The sequence below is a fragment of the Centroberyx affinis genome, unplaced genomic scaffold (assembly GCF_046629955.1).
Source record: "Centroberyx affinis isolate AG114_WGS23_722 - 3 ecotype Tasmania unplaced genomic scaffold, CSIRO-AGI_Caff_v1 ptg000334l_1, whole genome shotgun sequence".
NCBI classification, from domain to species: Eukaryota; Metazoa; Chordata; class Actinopteri; order Beryciformes; family Berycidae; genus Centroberyx; species Centroberyx affinis.
Window position 1 is genome coordinate 158,250 of NW_027279009.1, and position 23,071 is coordinate 181,320.

At 40.8% G+C, this 23,071-nt stretch overlaps 1 protein-coding gene across 1 annotated transcript in view; it reads right to left on the reverse strand.

Annotated features, from left to right (window-relative positions):
- The window catches only part of ndrg2 (NDRG family member 2), a 36,862-nt gene extending 22,615 nt beyond the window's left edge, over positions 1–14,247 (reverse strand). Inside the window, exon 1 of the mRNA XM_071515251.1 lies at positions 13,981–14,247. The gene's annotated coding sequence lies outside the window, so the exon portion shown is untranslated. The remainder of the gene's footprint in view (positions 1–13,980) is intronic.
- Positions 14,248–23,071: the final 8,824 nt, after the last annotated feature.

Consider the following 23,071-nt stretch of genomic DNA (forward strand, 5'->3'; position numbering starts at 1 on the left):
ATTTACGTCCTTCGGAGGCGACGTTGAAATGGAATTTCAGTTTGCGGAAGACATCTGGTAAAAGTATTGAACGTTTATAAAACTCAATATTGAATTCAATGGAAGTAGGATAAAAGCATGAAAGGGGGACTTCCACAGTGGCTGCCACTGTATGAAACAAGACTGAAGCCTCACAAAGCTGGTTATTTTTAAAATAACATTCACATTCATTACAATTAGCTGTGATTTGATTCCTGTAAGAATCAAATCACTGCTAATTGTCACTACTCTTGACAATTATACAGCTAATCGTAGTGAATTTCATATTTGGTAATTCATAATTAAGCAATCAAGACTGTTATAGTATCATCTTTATATAACAACTGTACCTAACTGTAAGTAACATTTGTAAATAAATTAATCCATACTCTTTCCCATACTTCTCATCCTATTACTATGCATTACTATTGCTGCTGCAACAACCTGATCATCTGATCACCTTATCTTATGAGACATGACAGTATTTATCAATAAACCTTTCAACAATATCCATGCGTAGCAAAATGTGACTGTCTGAGGCCCCAACAGAAGATAAGAGCTGTTAAGAGTTATTGTTTCTATGAGAATTCATTTGCTTGTTGAAGGAAAAATCCCCCCCAGATCCTCTCACACTGTTAGATATCAATCTGTGATGTTCAATGCATTCCAGGAGTTATTTTGTCATGAAGAGTTGTAATTTACCTTCTTGCTGTACCCACTTTCCCTCAACCTGCCTCGTCTACTTCTGCTCCAGTTAGTGATGTCCTACATTTCCCGGAATGCCTTTCGACATCCCCCATTGAGCTCGCCTGGACTTGTTGCATCCAGGAGTTGGTGTAGATGGAGAGAGCAATAACGATTGCAATTGCGATAGCAGTCTTAGTAAAAGCAAGATAGCGAGTTTTTCGGGTCTAGAAGAACCGAGAGTCGCTCTGCTTATGCAAGACACAACCTGTCTTGTGGCTGCATTGCATGGACTATGCAATGTCTGGTCTAGTCTGGTCTATTGAGGCTACTGTCGGTGGAGAACTTGGTCTCTCTGCCTCTTCTAAGATGTATGATGCAAAATGGTGAGTCGAGAAAGAAGCTGTTGCTCTTTCTGAGGGACTGACAGTAAAACCTGATGTTTACCATTGATGTTTTAGATCGTTGAAAAAAATTTGCCTATTAAACTCCATTGTAGCTGCGCTGGAAATATCCTGATGTCACGTCATCTACGTTTTGGCATCTGCAGGAATAAGAAAAATACACCACCAAACAACAAAATGGAGCCAGGAATGCAAGATACGTCACCAATAGCTGTTTTTTTTAACAGTGTTATGTGTTTAAGTGTATGGAGGGTAATTACATTTTGCGGTTTGATATGTCTCTCTCTATCTAACACTCGGGGATGGTGGCTCGTAAACCAGAGCTCACGTCAACAAGTGTTACTGTAAATTTCTAAGCACTTCTACTCTCCTGTGGTCAGTTTTTTGGAGGTCGGTCTGTTGCTAGGCCTCTTGGACAAACACAGAAAGAGAGCAGAAAATGAGAGAGAAAAATGAGAGACAAACGTCTGGGGAGAGAGCAAGCACAACACCAGCCACCATGGAGACCTAGAGAAGTGCCAAAGCTCCCCTTGATTCCTCTCCTCGCCAACCCTTTGCTAACTCCCCCCCCCCCCCCCCCTCCCCCCGAGTCTCCTGTGCTTCCCACGGCGCCGGGCAGGCATAGATCACCTTGGCTCTCCAAAAAAGAACTGTTTAGAAAAGCCTGTTTTCTCTCCCTTGTCTCCTCCAATCCTCTGTTGTCCATCACTCACCCCCTCGCCCTGTTTTCTTTTCATTTTCAGCCCGCCTATTATTCCCTCCGTCATGACCTCACCTCCACTCAGACGCCCAGTCTCTCTATCTGTGCGTCGGTCCGCGTTTCGTGGAAAGGCGTCAGTGTCCGTTTTGAAAGAAGATTGTTGGTTCAACTGAGGCCCATTATTCGCCATTTCAAAGGGAACAGATGATTGCATCCTCAGAAATATCAGTACGTCAGTAGATTCTGAGGTCAAACATGTTCTGTAATAATGTTCACTGACGATATGAAAACACATGGCTCGGATGATAATGTGCAAGCGTGTGCCTTGCATTTTCTTTTTTTTCCCCTCTATTCTCTGTGTTTATCTAAGAAATTCAAATTGTCTCTCCTTCAGTGATTTTCGCCCCTCAACATCACATTACATGGCGGCCAACGGATAGCCTTTCAGTCTGCTCACTCAATAACTGTGGGCATGTATCAGACTGGGGCATAATGTGAATCGATAATTTCCTTGACTCATTATACGGATGCACAAAAGACAGCGGTTCATCTTGTTCGGGTCAATCTGTGAGCAGCTATTTAGCCACACCGAAAAAACCTGAAAGTGGCTCAGACGGCTGAAGCAGTTCAGTCAATTATTTCGATTCAGGTCATGGGTGGACAGACAAGCACAGGATCACACATTCACTGGCACACATACACACACACACACACACACTAATTGACCTTCAAGCTAGGGTAAATTGATATGTGGGAGCTGATAGAGATAAATGGCCAACTGACGGCGTGCTGATAGCACTTGCTGCCACAGCTAAACATAGAACATTAGCTTTTCTTTTTCTATATGACATTTTTGGTGCCTTTCCATGTATAATGTTATCTTTATTGTTTGCATGTGTTTAGGGCATAAAGCTAATAGGGACATTGAGAAACACCTTGGCTGTACTTTATTTTTTTTACCTTATTTACCCAGGAAGGTTTGCTCAGCACATAGACTCTTTATCAGCAATGTCCTGCCTCGTATTTATATAGCTACACACATTCATGCTCCAGAGCTGCCCACAGCAACCACAGTCTTCTACTTTTAGCAACTGAGCCGCTGGAGCAGCTAGAGATTAAGTGCTTTGCTCAAGGGCTCCTTGATGGGATTTGGTGAAAAAAGGGAGAGTTTTTCACTTGATTTCCCTGCCCAGACTTCTAGTGAATCCAGGGATTTGAACTGGCAACCTTTGGTCACAAGGCTCTTTCTAAAACCTTTAGCCTACTGTTGCATCAAATTGCTGTAAGCATCTGTGCAATATGCACCATCTGTGAGTCACACTAGTTCCATGGATTGTGCATTACTAATTATAAATGAGTCACATAAAGATGGCTGCCTGCATCATTCAGTCATCACTGGCCCATCTCACAATGTGATCCACACTCTCTGTTTACTCCACCTCCTCCTCTATATCCGAACAGGCAAGGGCTGATGGCAATGATTGGACGGTTCGTTATCTGGGTAAATATAGAAAAAGTAATGATATTAAACCAGGGGTGTCACAATTTACATGCACTTTATCCATGAACACTGTGAGATGCTTTGGAAAAATACATACCCCATTATTTCAGAAACTGTTGCTGAAACATTACTAACTGACGTCAAATACTTTTGCTGACACAGACTCAATTATCATTGAATCCTCAAAATGAACAGTTAATAAGGGGATTAGGATGTTGGCAGTTGATTATGCAGATAGATGGAAAATTAAATACGCATAAATGCATAATAGATTAGATGACCAGACTAAAAGGCAAAATGGACACCAAGAATGCAATCCTCACTATTACAGTGTCACTTTATTGTCACAGAGCTTAGGGCAGATAAAAATGAGGAAACATGGGGTGAATGATTATGAAAGCTATTACTGTGGGCACCAAATTACATCATCAGATTACTGTATACTCTAAATGATTATTGTTGCCTGTTTTACCCCCTGGACCGGGTGGGAAAATCTAGATGGAGAAAGTAAATGAGTAACGGTTTTTCCTCCCTCAAGGTATTTCACTGCTAATTGCTGAAGTTGTTCTGCGCAGAATGTGGTTCCTCTGGGCATCAGATAGTGAATGTGAAAATGAGTTAAAAGTTAAAAATATATCATTATTATTATTATTATGACTGGGTTGACAACGGCTCCACATTGGTTTGCAGTATGAAGAACTGAGGAATACTTACAAGCTGCTTTAGCCATGTCAATATATTGATCTCCACTTGTATTGGATTGGACCCAAATGTTCCATTTTGGGATCACCCATTGATTTAGCTTTTAACTAATCTGTGTCTGGTGAAACTGGTGCCAACAATTTTGGAGTTGCACATAAAAAAAAAACAGCTGGACAAAAAGCAGATGCACCAATCATCAACCTTTCCTTCCATGTACATGGACCATCTGCTGCTACCAGTCTCTCTTTATGTCTGTTAGTGTTACAAAGTTATTAATGCTTACCATTTTACAGCCTGTCACAGCAGAGACAGTCAAATATGCAAACGTACAAAAGGTTTACATTTGACTCGCCAGCATAAGAGTCTTTCAGGTGATGTAACACACCCTCTGGCGGCCATATTGGAGGTCCTCATTTCTTGGCAACAACGACTGAGAAAAGCTTCTAATCTTTTCTAAACATACAATTAAACCCTCTCAACAGAATTCAGCACAGATTTTTCTGTGCTGTTTTGTTTCTGACTGATTTTGTGTTTGGATAATGGCGTTTGTTAGCTAGTGTCTGTTGACCATCACTGTTGTAAACACATCTGATTTGCACACTAGCTAACATATCTAGTAGAAGCTAGCACTAGTGGCTAGTAGTTGCAGCTTAACATTAGCATTGGTTGCTTTGTTAAATTAGCCTGTTGGCTACTTAGCTAGCAAACAAGCCAAAGACCATCTGTTTAGGCTACAACTCATAGTGTTTTGGAGTAGAGACAAGGGCTAAAGACAACACAGTTTTCCTGTGTACAGTAACCTCAATTTGGAAACAAATGTCACACTATTCACTTTTCTTATAACGTCATTGGATAAACACCCACACCACAACCGTCTCTTTCAGGTAACCTATCCTCTTCTTGTGTGGTTGTTACATATTTAGCCATTATCTGCGTACAGCCAATTCTCCACTGGACCTCCATGATGGCGTTAGTGTTGGTGTTGCTAGGAGATTTGTGACGGAGCTGCAAAGCCTCTATATAAATACACCGTGCATGGATAGCTACCAGCAGGGGACAAGTGCTTTTCCCTGCTAACATGGTTTTTTTTCTGTTTATTATTTTCCCACTCAGCCCCTGCTCCTCTCCTTGTGCATCTATTGACAGACATTCCAGATTATGTAACTGTGCATTCTGGAATGCACACTTGGTGAACCAAATGTTCTAGAACCAAACATTCTGCAAACCCAAGATTCTAGAACATCCCTCCCCAACACACACATACACACCCCTTGTACACAAATATAGGCGAAACCCCATGACATTTAACACACAAGACGAAGCCACCTCTTTTAGCTGCGTGCATTCTTTTTTTAAGTCACCTCTGACTTTCAGCCACCGCCTCAGAAAGCACCAGAGTGGATGCGCAGTTTTTGCGCACTTGGCCACATTCAGCCCCCGTTGCACCACCCCTTATACAGGCGTGAAATTCTCACACCATAGATTTTCACCGAGGATGTATCCGTGCACTCCGCTCCAAGCATGCATCCCTTAGAAATATGAATGGACTTTGGGCTGAGCGTCGTCTATAAATAGGGTGTTGTGAAGGGCTGTGTGGACGCGTGGGAACAGACAGGGCATTGTGCTGCCTGGCCTATCTGTATCTGGCCTCTAGCCATCAGGCAAAGGACTGAGCAGCTCCCCACACACACTGGCCCAGACGCTAACCTACAAAGACTCAGCTGTTGTGCTCTACACACCTACACAGTATAAAATCCGTACACACTGGCCCAGATGCTGAGACATTCAACTGTTATGCTCACGTACACCTACACAGTACAAAAATCCATATCTACAGGCCCAGATTCATACACACTACACACTACTCTCGTTAACAATTCAGATGAAAACACACGTAGAACCAAAACGTTACTCACATGGCCAAAATACTAATTTATTGATACTAGACTGATCTCATCCACCCACACAGTTTAAAATATTCTACACTGTCACAGACACCAGCTAATGTGCACTTCACTGGAAAAATACAGATAGTGTAAATGCATCTAGTTTACATTACAAAACCCTTGTTCTACACTACAGCCGTCCACAAATAGCAGTAGTCAAATCAAAACGACTAACAAATCTTTAGTTACATGAAAACATGTTTGAACTTCAAGTACTTTTGAATCCTTGTTGGGTAAAATATATCTATTTGCCATTAAACTTTACAATGAATTAGCCAATGTCTGGCAATAAATCATATCTACAGCAGTGCTATTTACATTAGGTGTGCAGTGTTTGTGCAAAACTCTCAATAAATGTAATTTGTACTTGTAGATATATAATGCTGTGAAGAATAAAGGTATAAACAATTCCTTAGACAATTTAGTATCAGACATGTAGCAAACAATTGCATGGAAAAATGGAAGGGATTAACATAGCAAATCTGTTTGTAGCTTTGGCTGCTGACCGCTGTCCATGGTGCTATGTCATGCAGCGGTAGATAGTCCTACATTTTACTGACTGTGCACTTGCTGTTGCTTCAAATTCTAAAATTCTTTATAAGCCATTTATAAAACTGAGTGAAATGTTCTAAATTTAAACTATAAAACTAAATAGCAGAGACAGAGACGCAGAGCTAAGTGGAAAAACATGCCAGCGGGTTATATTGTACATTGGTTTCCTGCTAGAAAATTTCCATCCAAACAATGCATTGTCCATGAACCTAAATCTTGTGTTTTTGTTGGTCCATCATTTCATGTTGGCCAACTTTTAACGTATCGAGCTGCTTCCACTGTCAACAGGCTATAAAATGGTAAGAATCAATAACTTTGTTGGTGCCAACAGGCAGAGAGGCAATGCTAGCCAGTTACAGTAGCTGCACTCAGGTTGGCCATACAGTATGGATCTACAGCATGTAAATAAAGGACAGGAATGGACGTTTTTTTTATGTTTCTTGTTCATATATAGCCAGGGGGAGCTTTTTATTTTTCTAGGTTATGCTGTTTTAGTTACAGTTAAAGAGAACTATCATGAAAGCCTTCTTCATTCTCATAAGGTCTCTATGCAAATTAAGTGTGCATGTAGCCAAAGAACCGATTAAATATGCTGTTCTCCAATAACCCCAGTAGATAAATTTGTATTTTAAAAATGTTAATATAATGCTTTAATACTACTGTATAAGACTTAAGAAAAAGTAAGTAAGTGAGAAGTATTTCTAAAATATTAAATACTGTATTGAGTGATGCGACTGTCATTTGACTAAAGCAAATAACATCAAAATTATACGTATATAGTCCATTTGGTGGAAACTTATGTAAAAGCCCCTTACAGCACCATGAGTGCACTGCAAACATTTTGCAGTGCACTCATGAAATAGAAATCAATCCTAATCTTTATATGCACTCTACATCTTCACAACGTAACATACTCAAAACAAGAAACTGATTAGAACATACATTTCCCCAAGGTCATCAATAAAGTGCCATCTTATCTTATCTTACATTGAGAAGCAGTTTGATGTTTTAAGACCTGACAAGCTATTGTCTTCTGATTCATTACAAAATTATCTATGTCCATTTTCTTCATACAGCCACCAAATATCATATATCAGGTTGTTGGCCCGCCATGTCAACAATTTTGAGCTTCCCGGCTCTAAATGAATGGAGATCTTCAAACTGAGTAGTAAACAAACACTGAAGAGGCAATTACACCCACAGACCAAAACATGAGCTCCATAACACCATCAGCACTGTAACGCTGTCAGCGCCATAACGCAGTCCATTCACTAGAACGTAATACTTCACCTTTAATCAGTGCCATGGTGTGGTAGCCACACTGTCAAAACACTGAGAGTATCATATACAGCAAACAGCTGGCATGCACTTAGAGGGGAAACTATTCCAGCACCTAAACAGAAGGACAAAGACTAGTTTTGAACAGCTGAAACAATGACAACAGCACTTGCTTGCCTGGTACCATGGGGCCTGAATCCACCTCCAAAACGATACTAGTAGACCAAATATAGCTGTGTACTGGCCTAGTTTGCAGCATATCCACACATCTATCTACCATTCCACACTATTATCAGCCTCTACTATCTCATACCAGCTATCAGCCCTCACAGTCATCTCAGCCAAGTCAATACTGTATGCAGAATATCTGGCCAGAGTATCCAGCCCATTTTCATTCAGCATCCGTCATAGCAAAAACAATGGAGAAAATATAAAAACAAACACAAATCTAGGATATTTTTGCCAAATTCACCCCGATAAAGCAAAACATAACACAAAATAAAAATATTTGAACACTGTTTAGAATTACCACCTCATAATATCCAAATACAAAACCACAATTGATTTTATCCTCACAAACAGAACTATTTTGTAAGCAAAGGTCTTAAGATGACTCATAACTTGAGCAGTAACCCACAACATGCCTCACTCTCATATCAATAACAATTATGTAAGAGGTGTCAATTATTTCAAAAGGTCCATGTCTCATTTTGGAATTAATGAATCTACTTTCTCCAGTATCCTAGGTCAGAAATAACCTACGATTTTAACTTCACTTCCACACTATTGTACAACAATCACAATCTAGCGGGTCAAGCAAGTGATCTCAGCCTGAGTTCAACACTGATGGATTAGCAAACACTGGGGGAGTAAATGTTAATATTGGTAGAGTCAACAGGCAAGGTGACAGTGTGTCCACGCTCGAGTAACTTTACCTGACACCAGAAGTTGTGTAAATGCATTTAGGTGTCGGCAAGTGCAGCAAAGTGTAAAATGCACAGGAAGATGTGGTGTGAAACCTTGCTCTAATGATGAGCAGCAGTGTTTAAAACCTAAAGCCAAAGTTATCACATGAACAAGACAAATATTATAGTATTACAGCACTCTTTGTATAAGTTCTGTTAGTCTAGGACAATCTTATGCACAAACTGAAGTCATTTTTTCCACTCTTTACTTTAGTGTCAGAGTGTAAACACTGCACCTCACAAGTCTTGGAAATGTTTGAAAATGCGTTTTCCAGGCCTGAAAAAAGAAATGGAAAGTGATGTATATTCAAAATGTTTTGGAAAAATCGTGGAAATATAAGACTGGTCAAGTGTTTAATGTCAAGCTTGGCTGCCTGGAAGATCTAGTTTCCTTTGAAGGAGTAACTCTATAATGAAAATCATCTATTCAGCAAAAGAGTTCAACATTTCAACACAGACACTGAAAAATATTGATGTTGGAAATTGTGATCTGTGATGAAATGGTCGTGGAAAAAAAAACTAAATGTGTAGGAACCCTGTAGATGTTTGAGTTGGCTCTGCCTGGAGTCCAGGTTCAATCCAAGTACAAAGTTAAACACTAGCACAGACAATCAGGCAACATGGCAAATGAACATCGGCAATGTCCATTGATGGAACAACAACTCTGTAATGAGGTCAAGTTGGTCAATAGCCGTCATGGCAACAAGGTCAGTGGTGCAGAGACAGGGAAACTAGTGGAAACAAACCCTGGGTAACAAACATGCCCACCATCTCCTGCTGGACTATGAAGGCTTCCTTACAGTCAGATAGACGAGGTATAATTTGAGTTGACAGGTATGACATCATATCGAGGGTGTAGAGCAAAAGAGGCATAAGTGACATTAAATGATTGCATCTTTTTATTCAAAACATAACATAAGATATTAACCTTTTCACTTTAGTCTTTTGGATTTTTCACTTCATTTTAGATCTTTCCAATGACACATAACACTCACTTTCTGTCGTTTACAAACACTTGATATATACACTACCCTTCAAAAGTTTGGACAAACACATTTTTTTTTATTTTTACAATTTTCCACATTTTAGAATAATAGTAAAGACATCAAAACTATGAAATAACACAAATGGAATTATGCAGTGATCAAAAAAGTGTTAAACAAATCCAAACTATCTTATATTTTAGATTCTTTAAAGTAGCCGCCCTTTGCCTTGATGGAAAGGCAAAGGCTTTGGAAAGAAATTCATACATAGGATCAACTTCACTATTTATATTTGTCTAAGAAACAAATTTCAAGCATTTAAGCATAAGCCTTTAGATCAAAATGGCTTTAAGAGAATGAAAAACATAGTGCATACAATGAGGTGTGTCCAGGCTGTTGACTGGTAGCGTAGATATCTTCCTTGTCATAAGTTCATTCAGTTTTTGTCACTGGATTCAGAAATCAGAGAGGAGACTGCCCCACAGTTTAATGATGTCAACACTGATCTCCTTGGGATGTTAGTCTGGCCAAACAGACAAACACGCGGGGATCTACGGTCACAGCAAAGGGCAACTGTTTCTAGCCCGAGAGTTTATTTTTGGACTTGTCAGATGCGTATGACGTGACTCCAGAAACTCCACAAATCACTGCCTTCACACGTCAACGGTCCGGCTCATTCAAAACAACGCTGTGCACACTGCAGCCTGGGTCAGTCGGTACGTACACATGATTAGCAGCCGTTGGCGGACACACCCAACACTGCAAAAAATAAGTGTTCCGATCATGTGTTGAGCCTTAAAATCTTACAGCTCTTAAATCAAGTGGAAAGAATCTGCCAGGAGGGTGAGATGATTTCACTTGTTTTCAATGCGGCTTCACTTGTGAATTTTATTGAAACAGTAATGTGATACTGTAATAATGGGAGGTAAGGGATACGATTTGATATGTGATATGGGGTTCGCGATTCGATACAACCACGATACGATGTAATAAATAAAAGTTCAATGACAACAAATTGTGACTGTGCAGAATTCTGTTTATATCTGAGCCACAAATCTGAGCCACAAAACAACAATTTAAAAAGTGCAAATAATATAATTTCAATTAGCGTTGGGCGATATGTTAAAATTTTCCAACTGGCCACCGTCAGCCCACCACACGCCATCTTCAACGAACAATCATGGAAGAGCTTGTTGCCAAAAAGACTACAAAATCCCCTATTTGGGATTATTTTGGTTTTAAACCGGACGAAACTGGCAAACCGAAGGACCTAAATGAAGTAATTTGCCGTCTTTGCAAACAAGTAGTGCCGGCAAAAGATTGAACAGCTGTCCGACACTATTTGAAAAAGAGTCCGATGGCGTCAGATGAAGGAGCCTCCGCTTGCAGCCTCCAAAATGAACAGGTGGGGATAACATATTATGCTATTAAATGATCAGGGTGCACAACTGCATATACAAGTTTTGGTCTAGTTCTCAAATATGATTTATGAATTGATCGGACAGCAACCACTAAAGGCGGCTTAATTGTCATTTGCGATGGACTCAGCCCATCGCCGATATATTTGTCCTATCGCCCAACCCTAATTTCAATATAGAGCTTATCAAATTGTACTGAGCAAGCCGTCTCATTTTGTGTTTACTACAGCAGAACAAATTGTAGCTAATATTGTGATTCATTTTTCTGCCCCACGATACATATTGTCACATTTTTATATTGCAATATATTGAATTTCGATATATTGTCCCATCCCTACATAATACACTATTGCCTTATTCATTCATTTACTTACTGTATGTAGTGAGCATTACTGTAAGGCCATATGGACAATATGCTTCACTGGTGACCCCGGGTTACTCAAGAGGTTCTGCAGCACAACATCTGTGAAACCTAATTAAGTGAAAACAAAAAATGCATGGCAGAATAATTTGCTCTCATGACCTCTATAAATACCCCATGATTTATAATTTCTGATCTGGAAACAGATTAGAGGGACAGAAACCCTTTGAAGTCGGTGTCTTTCCACCATAATGATCATCTAATGAACAAAGATTCATACATGCACACATACATATAAGCTAAAAACAAACAGAGAGAGTGTAAATATTTATGTTTGGTCCGTTTCAGAGATGCAGTGGAGGGTTAACCCGCCTGAACTCGGTTTACACAGCTCTTTATTTGTGAAATAGAGTTGATTAACATTTATACATATTTGATATCAATTAATAATTTGCATTATTTGAATTTTTTATTGGTGGTTCATAGTCTTATGGTTGCCGTCACCTGGAATTCGCTGTTTGCCCCTCTTTATGCCCCACTGCATCAGGTCCAGTTGAAGAGTTTCGTTCCAAAATACTATATTTTCATTTGAGAAAAATGTGGCTATATGAAATCCGTCAAATGCATTTCAAATATAGACGACTCCACCCTCAAAAACACGACTATATTGAAAGCAAAGGCCTCAAGATGACTCTTTACTTTATTAGTAACCCATAATTGGTTTAGCACCCAAAAAGCAAATATAATGCTTTGTTTTGAGTCATGTTTTTCAAAGTGTGGATATCTCATTTTGCATTTTGGAAGAATTTCTTTCTTTATAGTCGCAGAGTCAGTCGTAGTCCTGACAATCCACTAGAAATAAACAGCTGGAAACAGACACAGGGCTACAGGTAGTGAACACACTGCCTGCCTGCCTGCCTGCCTGCCTGCATGTGTGTGTGTGTGTGTGTGTGTGTGTGAGTGTTGGGAGGGGGGGGTGTATTTCTATATCTCACTGTGAGATAGTGAGAATATCTGTATGAGAGCTTGTGTCTATGTGTGTGTGAGCGCGTGCGCCAGAGAGACAGAGAGAGAGAGAGAGAGTTATCAGCAGGGGGTCCACTTCACTCAAAGAACAGTGAAGCCATGAGTCTCCAAATGCGGTATGACTCACAGAATCTGCGCGCGCACGCACACATACACACGCAAGCGCGCGCGCAGCTTGCAGCATAGTGAGAACCTGTCTGTGGTGAGCTGGGCAGACAGAGGAGAGGGGGTAGAGTGTGTGTGTGTGTGTGTGTGTGTGTGTGTGTCCGTCCTTGCTCTGGCACGACACTGAAGCAAAACAACACTCCTATCCTCTCACGCGCTATACGATATTCCATAAGGGAGACGCTTATGTAACACTGATCTCTGCAAGGCAAATGCTCTATTATCATTTTATTTTATTTCATCTCATTTCTCTCCAGGCTTGGTCAGAGCCGACATGAGCGGCCGGTGGATCCACACAAGGGACACACCTCCGTTTGACATTGACACACACACACACACACACACTCTGGCGCGCCAACAGCCTCGACCCCCCTCCAGCAAACACACACCCCTCCAGAGGACACCCACCCCCCCCACCCCCCTTTCTGGCAATAAAAAAAAACAACTATTTAACCATTTCAACCCAATAGGGAGTGTTGTTTTTGAACACCACAAAGGAAAGAGCAGTAATGCGCCCGTGGCTGGAAGACAAGAGGGGGAGGGGGGGGGGGGGGGGGGGTCAGGTTCATGTATGATTCAAGTTCATGCGATATGGGGGGTGGTGTCAATATTGCCCTATATTCTGTCTCTAGGAGATCTGATAAATGCTATTGAGCTGTCATGCCCGGGCTGGTTATTACAGAAAAAAAACAAACACAGCGCACAACACGATAGGAACAAAGACCACTGGCAACGCCACATGTGCGCGTCAGTAAACACGCACTCCCGTTACACTACACAAGCGCGCACACATGCACAGGATCGCTGTTTTTTTTTTTTTTAACTCTGCAATTTTCTGTGTTCGGGCAAACAAGCGTGTTAAATTATTCATGTCTTGCAGAGTTGGGGGAGATTTTTTTTTTTTTTTTTTTGGGGGGGGGGGGGGGGGAGCTGATACAGGCGAGACCGAGCAGCGTGTTCGTGGGTTCAATCAGAGAGGTAAACACGGGGCTCGCTGATTGCTGCCATCCGTCCGCACAGTGCAGCAGCATAAAGGAGGCTTCACCTTGCATCCTCAAACATTTTCAAGCCGCCGCTCCCCAGCAAAAACACATTTTTTTTTCTCTCGTTTTATTGCCTTGCACGACTGCTGACTGAACAATGAAAAAAAAAATCTCCAGGCTACTCCCTGACTTTCTCCAGCCGACATTAACACATACAATACTTTTTTTTTTTTTAATCATTATTATTAATCATAGCCCAGTGATGCATTAATAACAACAATAGTGTCTACTCACCCTTTAATCAACAAATGAAAAAAAATCTCCAGACAAAACAGGGACTTCTAAAAAAATATATATGTCAAGTCTTGACTCCACTTGCGCAGTTTCTCGCTCTCTCCAACCTGTCCCTCCAGTCTTCCCGCTAATCTCCTGCTATTTCACTTTTCTTCCACCTTCTTTATTTTCCGTTGTGCGTCCCTTCCTCTCAGTTTCCAATGTTTTTTTTTTCTACCCTTTCTCCAGCAGGAGGAAAATTCTGCACAAAAAAAAAAAAAAAAAAAAAAAAAATATATGGAGCGGTCAATCAAACGGCAAGATGGACCAATTTAGTTTTTAGGGGTGGTAAAAGTTGCCTGTCAAGAAATCATCGATATTTAGGAGCATACACAAGTTATTTTAATCAAGAGAATCGAAAGTGTAAGGATTAGAGACACACACGAGACAACTCGGGTTAGGAACAGACTAAATGCTGGCAAGATATCGGAGGAAAAAGGGGGTTCGCTCTCTCCCGCTCCACCCCTCCTGCTTCGCGTTGGTACGGTCCTCGTTGTTGCGCTTGTGGAACTAAAGCGCGCGAGCATTCCAAGGTTCTGGTTACAGCTACGAGGAGGACGCGGTGCCGTCTGGGTCCGCGCGCCAGCAGGGAAATAAACACACCTAGAGTTAAAACACGGTCAGGAAGAGGAGGGACGAAGGGGGGGGGGGGGGGGGGGTGTAGAGTGGATTTGGGCAGGATCCCAAGGGGGTTTCCTGGAACACTCTGGTTTTTAAAAGTGGGCTCCAAGTCCAAGGACATACCTCCGGTGTTATTTAAGGGTTTCCAAGGGGGGTCCCCGGCCAATGAAGGACAGTTTCTTTTTCACCAAGTCACAAATTTGAGAATGATTTAGATTGACTATGAATGGCTGACTTTCTCTCTATACAGTCTCTGTAAAATGAAACTTTATTGATCCCGGGGGGAAATTAGGTAGTTGCAGCAGTAAAAGTTACAGGAATTAGCAGAGAAATAGAAAAATAGAGGATGAGCAAATAGAATGGCCTATAAACATATGCAATAAAAAGCAGTAGAAACAATATAGATAATAAAAGCAATAAAACAGAATGGGAGGTATGAGAAACAGTAGTTGTCAGTAACAGTGTGGATTGCTTACTTAAAGATGGATTAATAGATATGAAATATGTGCAGTACACATACATTTAAGATAATATAAGTAGATGCAGTATATGAAAAGTATATGAATATACAAACAGGTATGTGTAATTGCTACATTATAAACATATTGCTCTACAAATAAATATGCAACATGAAACAGGAAAAGTGTCATATGTGTTAACAGAGAATGTGCAGAAATACAGTACTGTGCAAAAGTCTTAGGCATATGTCAAAGAAATCCATAAAGCGAAGATGCTTTCAAAACTAATGAAATGAAAAGTTTCTGAATATCAAAAATTTACAATAAACAGTAGTCTACTGACACACTAATGCAGAAAACAAATAAACATCGAAGACTTCTAAGAAATTTACATAAAAAATCTAGGGTGCCTAAGACTTTTGCACAGTACTGTATGTCCAGAGGGAAACAGTACCAAAAAACCCCCAAAAAGAACCCGTCAAATGTATCTCTTATCTGATCTAATCTTTGGCAAAGCTCACAGGTTTTGTTTCACCTGTTGACCATACTATATTATTCCAAGTTACTAAGGAACTAACGAACTTGGATAATTATGTTTTGCGTGCTGGAATCTAGAGCAAGCCCTTTCCAACAGAAGCGGAGGGAAAACAGACGCAACACATGTAATCCCAACTGAAAACTCTACTGTACTCAAAACCCAGAGCTGCTGAGAGCCAGAACATCGCTCATCAGCTTTGCGGTTACGCAAGTCAGGTCACAGTTTCCCCAAGTGACACACACAGAGACTCTCTTTTCTCTTGCCTTGGGATGCAGATTGCCAGTGTTTCCTATACAGCTTGGCTCCCAGCTGCATTTAGAATAGAAAAAAATGGGTGAAATATTACTAAAATATTCCGACTGACAGTAAGTCTGTTGTACTCAGTAGTGAGTCTATGGTGACCTTATTGTAGTTTATGGTGTTTTTTTTATGGCCTACAGTGTAAGACTTTCTGTGGTAGGCTATAACTTGACCTATAGTAGCTGCATGATATTTTAAAGTTTTACAGTGATATTAGTAGAAGATTACTATTGCTGTTTTTGTAAGGGGAACAAAATGCTGTATACTGTATCTATTTTGAAAATAACAACAACAACAACAACAACAACAACAAATAAACTGAAATTTATTGCTTGGTACTTTGAAATGCAGATGATTAAATTCTCTGAAATGTCTATTTAATGCAGCAAATAACAATGACATTAGTGAGTTTTATTTTCTAGCCAGATTTAATTTTCATCACGTCATTAAAGTGCTGGATGTCTGATTTTGTAATGAAGCTCTTCACTTGTTGTGTTAACAGCATCGTGGCTGGTGGTTTAAAATCTCTCGGAGGCCCTAAACTAAACCAACCGTCTTACATAATGATCCTGCAGCCCGTGCTCCGGTCATGCTGTGGTGAGCCAGACATTTGTTCCACCCGAGTACGCTGAAGCGCATTTAAACCAGTTATTGCGGCACTGTGAATTGTAGCATTCATTCCAAATCACTACATGAATCGGCCGTGCCCGCGCGCTTGACTGGATAAAACAATTGATTCACACTAAAGTTGCATATGCCAAACTTTCTGAATGCATTTCAGAAGAAACAAGTAGAAGGTCAGGGGTTAAAAAAGTTACATTCCGCTGTCTCAAGAGTCCAATATAAGTATGCAAGTAAATATATATGAGTTTGTAAACACATTTGTTGAACTAAAATGTCGCTTTGGATAAAAGCGTCTGCCAAATGGGAAATTGTAAATTGTAAATTTAAGTCAAGTGTTTTCATCACTTGAAAGTTCTTTAACCCTGCAGCCTTTCTGGAATAGAGGGGCTTTCAGGTGATGTGAACGCAGCCTCTGGCGGCCATACTGGAGGTCCAGTCTTGGGCAACATGAGCTGTGAATGGCTTTTCTAAACGTATGACTTGGACATCTCAACAGTATGGAATAGACATGGTTAATTTATGTGCTACTGTTGACTGGGAACTGGTCATTTCATCACTGATAAATCTCAACCATTTTGTGTTTTGATAATGTCAGCTTGATAGCTAGCATAGAGTCAGGTCGTGTCAGGTCAGCTAATCACCATCTTAACACATCTTGTTTCTGCAATAGTGAACTTGTAGTAGAATTTGAAGATAGGCTACTTACTAGATACGTTAATTAATGGAAGCTACTGTAGCATGTTAACATTAACATAATTTGCTTTGCAAAATTAGCCTGCTGGCTAGTTAGCTGGCTAACAATACCAAAACCAACCATTCGTTTAGGTTAGCTGGGCAGACTCATTTCAAGCTACAACTCATCTTTGTAGTAGGGACTAGACCAATGGGGGGAACACTTAAGACAAGACAGTTTACTGTGTCACAGCTAGTAACCTAAATTTGAAAACAAATCTTCCTTTTCAGATGACTCACTTTTACTGACAACATTACTGAACTGACCTACATGCACACCACAACAATCTGTTGGTATCTCTTTTTTTTCTAGCCGGTTGTTATATATTTATTTCTAATTCTCCAATGAACCTTCATGATGGCGACAGATGGTTGCTAGGAGATTTGTGACACAACTACAGTACTTCTACGGTTTCCATTGTCATAGGTGCAAGCAGGCTTCTGGGCAGCTACGGGGTACAGCTAACTCTATTCATACCACTGCAAAGTAAAAAGACTGTTATTGTCAGTTAACAGCACAGTCAGACGAATTATGTCAAAAGTTGGCATGGCTAACGTCATAACAGGATATCAAAATACAAGTGTTAAGATTTGGTTCACCAACAATTTAACAATACGGAATCTATGTGTGGGAGACAAATGTGTTCCCCTGTGTGTTTCCCTGCTTAGCCCAGCCTCTTCGATTGCATCTATAACTCCATCAACAGTCATCTTCGCCCACATTTCACAAAGCCACAGAGGGCCATCTTATCATCTCCTAGCAGCTGAGATTCATCTGAGAAGATAAGTCTGTACCTCCATTTGTCAGCTGACCCGTGTGTGACCCAAAACCACCTTAACCCTTCAATAATTTGTGGGCCAAGGCTCCAATCCCTCTGACACAACCATGAATGAGGCAGTGATGGAGCACCTGTCTGCCAGCAGTAAATATGTCTGTCTCTGAGATGGCAGGTCCAACGGTTGATGGAAAGTTTGCCACATATTTCCTCCTTCTTCTTATATATTGTCGCTGCCCATCCTGATAATAAAGTGGGAGGCCTGGGCGTGTGTGTTGTGTGTGTGTGTGTGTGTATATTTCTCCACAGGGATTTTTGGCACACCTCATGTCTGTCAGCAATGGAACAAATAGACCGTAATACCTTCAAGTGTAAACATGTCATTGTAGTAGAGCTGAGTACTTTATGCTGTACCACTGCCAAAGAAAAGGTCAACGAAAATAATAAATTATGCCCACATACAATACGACGCAAAAGCAAAAGTCTTGACACACATTGAAGCACGCGGCATATTGACAGACAGAGAACAATCACTTTCTCCCAGCATGGAAACGTTCTGTTTATTTTCTGATAAGAGTAATGGCAGCTCGGCTATAAAGGCAAGCCAACAGCTACAGTACATGTCGAGCGGGATGAAACATTACAGAGCGTGTTTATTGGCACTGCATGCGATATTATATGAAAACAAAAGCAACTGTTGAAAAAGTCAACCTGAGATGCCGCATGCAATATCTCTGAAATATAGAAGATCCAGTTTTGTGAAAGTGTTATCATCAGTATTATCATTTTGTCAACCAAGGACTACAGTTACCTAATATTATTTCCATGTCTTCAATCATTTTGTAAGAGTGGCTGTTACTTTTTCCGTATGGTTTACACCTCATTTGGACTGGTTTTCCTTCCTGCTGCTGCACCAGCCCGCCCCTTCCATTATAATCAAGTTCATACACTGTGTCAATCAAATACCGGTCCATGTGGTGCAATCCATTACAGTGCTATTAAAGTGATGAGATTTGAGCTCATGATTTGTCACCAGAATTGAACCTTGGGGACAGAGCTGCAGCCAGTTCACCTAGCCAGCCATGTGATCAGCCACAGCTATCCGTCATTGATTTAGCATGAATACAAATCCAACAGTGGCTGCGCTGACCGAATTCCAAGCTTGACTGTTGTCCCGTCACACTTCCATGACCTATTTCACTGGTCAGTCGGCCTCTCAAGATAATCTTTGCTCCCTCTCTCTCTTGCTCTCTCTCTCTCTCTCTCTCTCTGCTGTCTTTCTCTCTCTCTGCTGTCTTTCTGTCTCTCTCTCTCTGTCTCTCTCTCTGCTGTCTTCCTCTCTCTCTGCTGTCTTTCTCTCCCTCTTTGCTGTCTTTCTCTCTCTCTTTGCTGTCTTTCTCTCTTTGCAGTCTTTCTCTCTCTCTCTCTCTCTCTTTCTCTCTCTGCTGTCTTCCTCTCTCTCTGCTGTCTTCCTCTCTCTGCTGTCTTCCTCTCTCTGCTGTCTTTCTCTCTCTCTCTCTGCTGTCTTTCTCTCTCTCTCTTTGCTGTCTTTCTCTCTCTTCTGCCTTTCTCTCTCTGCTGCCTTTCTCTCTCTCTCTCTGCTGTCTCTCTCTCTATGCTGTCTTTCTCTCTGCTGTCTCTCTCTCTCTATGCTGTCTTTCTCTCTGCTGTCTCTCCCTCCCTCCCTCCCGCTCTCTCTCTCTCTCTCTCTCTCTCTCTCTCTCTCTCTCTCTCTCTTTCTCTCCCCCTCTCTTGGCTCAGGATGCAGCTGTCGCAAAGATGTTTCTCTCTCCGTTCTGAACTGTGCATGTGCTTCCCATTGCAGTGGCATTTCATTTCCGAAATATCCAATCCATTTAGATGTGAAGTTGCCCTCTTAAATATAGAGGATCCACTCTGTTTAAGTGTTGCCATTTGTTTTTAAATTGTGTGCTATCATCATGTAAGAGTACATCTCATTTTGGAATTAAACCCTTCATGGTCTTCTCCACACGTTTTCTTCACACGATCATGGCGAATTCAAAGTCGGTGAACTCTGTGTCCTTGTTCCACACCACGATCAGCAGAACCCTGGGCCTAAGGGTGACAATCACCTTCATCATCATCATCATCACCTTCTCCTGAGCCACTCTTCGTCACCTGGTTGTAGATGCTCTGTGCACAGCGATGCTCCCCTCAGGCGCACACTTACAGCAGGAATAATTGTAGATACAAGGATGAAAGACTGACCAGTTCCACTCCTTTCAAATCACTGATATTTCTTCAGAGCGACGGCAAACACAGTGGAGCAAACACCACTGCTTTTAATCCAGTGGATTTTCAGTCAAGCGGTGGTATCACTCCTAGTTACACCCCAAATTCAGCACCACCTCCTCCATCTGATCTCCATTCCAGCTCCTCTCCGGCAGTTTTGTCGTCCAACTGTTGCTTTGTCTTCCTTTTGCTCTTGTTTTGTAAAAAGCTCTTTGTGAATAAATTTGATTTGCCTGCTGCTCGTCTCTCCTTCTTCTCTCGATGAGTGCGAGGCAGACTGGATGAAGTGCTGCAGCTCCTGGCGACCCTGATCGGCTGAAGCAGGGTCCTTTTTAATCACTGCAGTTGACCCCGTGACCCCCCTCTGCCCTCTGACACCCCCTCCCTGCACACACTAATACACACCAGCATGCACACACACAGTACGCACAAACCCACACACACACGCATCTCATTCTCCCCTTTACCCTCCACAGCAGGCCTCCTGCTGGCTGCACTCCACCAGGGTTAATGCTGATGGAAAGAGAAAAGAGTGGAAAAAATCACAGCGCTAACGATCCAAACCCAGTCTGGCCTTTTCTCTGCTTTCCAAATCATGATTTAACTCTCGCTAAATGCATATAACAACTCACACATGGCTAGGTAATGCAATGTGCTCCACAAATAGGGCTGTTACAGTTTAGACGAGATATCAAGAGATGCTTGTTTTCTGAAGGATTTGTGCGAGCACACTGGGAGTGGGAGACACATTATAATCTTTAATTCTGACTATAGACTATATGTTTTTTTTTACATATTCACTTTATAGAAACGCTAGAAACAGTCTAGAAACTCAAGACAAGAAACCAAAATCTTTTAATAGTTTTTCAGCAGCCTAATATCCCAGGACAGAGTTGTGCAAAAGGGAACCTCAATGATGAATCACCCTTTTTCATGAGGCATGTCTTATTCATGTGCGGCCCTTTATGTGTAGTATGACTGGACTCCATTTGTGAAATGTGTTGTTTACACCATGTTAACATGCACATGAAAAATGTGATCAGGACGATAATGTAAGGCAGAACCCATGTAAACATGATTATGCTCTTAGTCAGAGTGAGTGTTATTGCTGTAACATGTGTGGAGTATTACAATTTTACTGGCGTTAATAGAGACCAGTCAGAACATGTATATACCTTAATCGCACTTCTTCAGTGGTGGAAGAAGTATTCAGATCTTTGACTTAAGTAAAAGTAGCAATACCACAGTGTAAAAATAGTTTGTTACAAGTAAATGTCCTGCATTCAAAATCTTACTTAAGTCAAAGTACAAAAGTATTAGCATCAAAATATACTTAAAGTAGCAAAAGTAAAAGTAGTCATTATGCAGAATGGCCCATTTCAGAATCATATATATCATGTTATTGGACTATAATTATTGATGCATTAATGTGTTCATCACTTTAATGTTGCAGCTTGTAAAGGTGGAGCCATTTTTAATTACTTTATATACTGCTGGGTGGATTAACCTATAAAAATATATCATAATTTATTAGTTGATTTATAATTTGTATTTATAATCTAACTCTGCAAAGTAACTAGTAAATAAAGCTGTCAAATAAATGTAGTGGAGTAAAAAGTACAATATTTCCCTCTGAAATGTAGTGGAGTAGAAGTATAAAGTAGCATGAAATGGAAATACTCAAGTAAAGTACAAATACCTCTAAATTGTACTTAAGTACAGTACTTGAGTAAATGTACTTAGTTACATTCCACCACTGCACTTCTTTAAGTGGGATCAAGTTGCACATGTGGCTCATGTTGTTCTGACATTTCCTTGCACAGTATTGATTAATTACCATATTTAATCTGCTTTTACCTCTCCAGATATATTCACAACACTGGCAGAATTCCTTTACCTCTCCTTTAACTGACACAAAAGAAATAAAACAATGTGAAGATAAAGATCTAACTACATTAGACTACAAGAAGGAATAGTAGCACATGTTAAAACAGAGATGGACATCATGGGAAATGGCCATGAATAGTGGGGAATGGCACGGCCACAAACGCTGTAACTGTGTCCTTGTGTAACAGGGTGAACCAGAAAAATATATTTGTTTGCAGTGAATCACTCGTGTGACCTTAATACTGTGAGCTGTGCTTTTCTGTGCTTTTCTGTGTTTGGGTTTTGCGTGAGCCTTCGTTTTTTAATTGGTGTCCTTGCATTCATTTGGCCTTGTAACCTGTAGATGACCCCTTACTTCCTCAACTCTATTTGTTTGAGTGCTGACTGACTTGCCTTATACTGGTAGGGGGAAATTCATTGCCTCATTCTAATGGTAGTCACTAATTATCATGATTAAAAATTGTTTTGAACTGGTCATGGTCATTGGTCTGCACATTGCTCAGAGTCCTACCAAAGACTTTTTTTTTTGTATATTATTGCTCCTTGCGTGTCCACATCTATATTTGATTATAATGTATGTTGAGCTCAGGCCATGTACTGTCCCTGATGCCAAAATTGTTTTGCAGCTTTTGAAAAGTTTGGAAGATCCGCAAACCGACTGGAAAGCCCCGGTGTCAGGAAGCATAAAGTGTCCTTGAGCAAGCCACTGAATCCCTATCCGGCTCCAGGGTTGCTGTTCTGTAGCCTCCTAGTCCAAGTCCTGTAGACTCCTACGTGGAGGAGTGCAGGAGGAAATACAATTTCCCCTATGGGATTCAGTGAAAGGTGCTATGTGTAGCATTTTAACATCAATAAAGCATTAC